The sequence below is a fragment of the Coptis chinensis genome, chromosome 2 (assembly GCF_015680905.1).
Source record: "Coptis chinensis isolate HL-2020 chromosome 2, ASM1568090v1, whole genome shotgun sequence".
NCBI lineage: Eukaryota > Viridiplantae > Streptophyta > Magnoliopsida > Ranunculales > Ranunculaceae > Coptis > Coptis chinensis.
The window spans coordinates 88059047-88062001 of record NC_141457.1 but is presented as its reverse complement, the minus strand read 5'-3'; the positions used below and the strand labels follow the sequence as shown (position 1 = coordinate 88062001).

At 35.8% G+C, this 2955-nt stretch overlaps 1 pseudogene; it reads right to left on the bottom strand.

The window, feature by feature from the left end:
• Positions 1-1665: 1665 nt before the first annotated feature.
• Positions 1666-2743, bottom strand: LOC147518659 (suppressor of mec-8 and unc-52 protein homolog 2 pseudogene; annotated as a pseudogene).
• Between the last annotated feature and the right edge of the window lie 212 nt (positions 2744-2955).

Below are 2955 nucleotides of genomic sequence, written 5' to 3'. Positions count from 1 at the left end.
ATCTGAAAGCATCTCCCAATGCTGATCCCACAATCCAACTGTGTCAGATACTTGACAAAACAGTAAAATAGTAAGAAATAACTGGCACAATGATCTACTGTTAGACCATTTTCCTGCTTCTTTAATTGTTGAGTGCCATTCACTGTCACCTTGTAGCAATCCATGCGCACGACATGCTGATTTGAAGTCTGCATAAGTTTTACCATGCATAGTCTTTATTTCTTCAAAACTCTGTGGACCTTTTACTATATTGAGAAGCATACGTAAGTAAAACCTTTCACCTTGCGTTGGTTGTGCATAATATATCCTACCAATCTTGATGCCATTATGAGCTCTTTCTGTCCAGATCTGAAAAAAAATATGACAATGTTAAAGATTACTTTAATTTTTGTTTTTGATCTATCAAAATTATAATTCATACCTTCGTGTCTTTGTGCCACACAAATTCTAATGGGATGTCAACATAAGTTAACTGTCGAGCTTTTTCACTTTTCTGATTAGTAAGCATCCATTCTGTGAACATTGTTCTCTTAGCCTTATCACTTTGTACAACCTGAAATGTATTAGAATTATCACGAAATACAACATTTTGTTGATTCTCAAGATGATAATTCATTCTCTCAACAGATGGATCTCGAAATTGAATGTCAAAATCAAAGATTCTCCAGCTTGCTTCGGATGCAGAGATATATCGAAAGTCCAGATAACGTTTGATTTCCATCCACTTCCTGAATGGTACATTTTCTTGTATTTTTGTCGTACTTATAATTCTCCTCAATAATGCCTGTAGCTCGATCTGGACCTTTGGTAATATACTTGAATAAGTATTTAATCATCCGTGTACGATTGCAATGCTCAACATTAATGTGACACTGAAATTCCTTCTCGAAGTTTAGGATTGTAAGGAACAACCCATCTATTGTCAATCTCAACCGGGTTATAGCGACCAACCATTGCGGTCGCTTTGTTTTTTTCTTCGTCAGATACAACAAAACCATTTTTCGTCAAATTTAGTCTCACTGCAAAAATCTTTAGGGAAATGTCTAGAACATCTGTTCTCTTTCATGCAAGGAGAACCTTTTTTCTTTTCACCACATGGACCATGAATCATTGTACTGACTATAGTTTCGTAAAGTATTGGATCTATATCTTTGTCAGGTAATTCTGCTGAAATAAGCCTGTCTATGTCGGATCCAGTTTTAGGTTTGTCTTCCGGATGCAAAAATAGCAAAATGTGAGCATGTGGCAAACCTCTTTTCTGAAATTCAATAACGTACAACACTGAAAATAATAATAATTAGATATTAGTAAAATATTTGTGGAATTAATAATATCATTGCATATTGTTTCCAATTCTTCTTTACTTAGATTTATACATGTAAAATAAAAAGGTAATTTTAAATAGTATGTACCTGCAATGACTCTACCAAAATGATTCCCATAACGAGTCTTTTCATTATGCAATCCAACTTTTATTTTGAAAGCCCGACATCCAACATCCGCACGCCCTCGATTTTAATCCGAGGGTCATACTTTAAAAAACTATTTATTTCTTCCTAATGTGGATTGCAAGTTACAGTTATGAAAAGATCAGGGGCCCTGCCCATCTACATATCGTAATAGCATCTTGATAAGTCTGCACCATATAGGCAACGACTACTTATTGAGTAGTGTAGCATAAATAGACAAAATAAAAATGACAATACATTGTCATTCCATACACAGACTACTGATATGCCCATGATGGATGGTAAAGCATGTCTCAGTTTTACAACAGTCGTGAAAAATCACAAAATTTGAAGCACTAAGAGAAGTTTCTCCCGCAAACTGTCAGGAATATCTCAATATCCTATCAAGCTTCACACACGAATTTTCTTTCCAGGCTGAATCTCATCGTCATATTCCCCATCATCATCATGGCTCTCCCCCTTCTTCCTTGCAAGAATCTTGTTAATCTTGTATAGCTCATTGGTGAGTTTCTGATCCTTGTTTTGTTTACGTGCCTTACGGCCATCCTGCATCTTCACACCAAATTGGAATGCCGCCTTTGGCATTGCTTCCTTCTATTCATTGTATGGAGCCCATTCCTCTTCAGTCTCAAAATCCCACCTATGAAGACGACCCTTTGCTTGTCAAAAGAATCCAATAGCCTTATAAGTATCTATATATATCTCCAGTCTTGGTTTGAAGCTATCCCCTAATGATTTCTCAAATTAGAATCACATATTACATTGCACCAGATACTATACTATTTCTCAGTCATAAAAAAAGCTTTCATGTACCAGCCTTGCATTTAATGTATATATATATATATTACATTTCATAATGGTGTAATGTCATTCATTGTTCATTGTTCACAAACTTCAGAATTGAAGAAATTACTATCTATTAATTCAAAAAGTATCAAGCATGTTCTTACAAATAAGAAAACGACTTACTCTACCACCCATATCCATTTTTGACAAGTCATCCTCATCGTCACTATCCACGACTTCACGGTTATATTCCTGGTATCCAGGATAGCATTCGGAGTAGCTCTCAGATATAAAACCAGGATCCTTCTCCCGGGCATCCTTTTCCCTAAGTTACTGCAGCCTTTCATCATTACGTTTGAAAACCGACCCAAACCCCCTCGATCCTTTTCTTCTTGGGTCATCAAGCATGGATCTTGTGGGAAGTTAGTGCCAGCTTGCACATCATAAGCTTGCAAATTTTGTTGGAGATATTGTTCAGGATTGGCAAACTGCTAGGCATTAGGGTAGTCAAAGCTGGAATTGGAGGATGGATCTATTTGTTTTCTAAGAGGAGGTGGTGTTTATTAACTTAGTTTTGTGATTGTTTTTTGGGTTTTGTATTTCTAATGGTGAATAGGAAAATCATGTGTGTGTTTACTTTTTCAATTTAAACACAATTGAAAAGACCAAAAAGTTCTTTTATAAATTACTATTCACACCA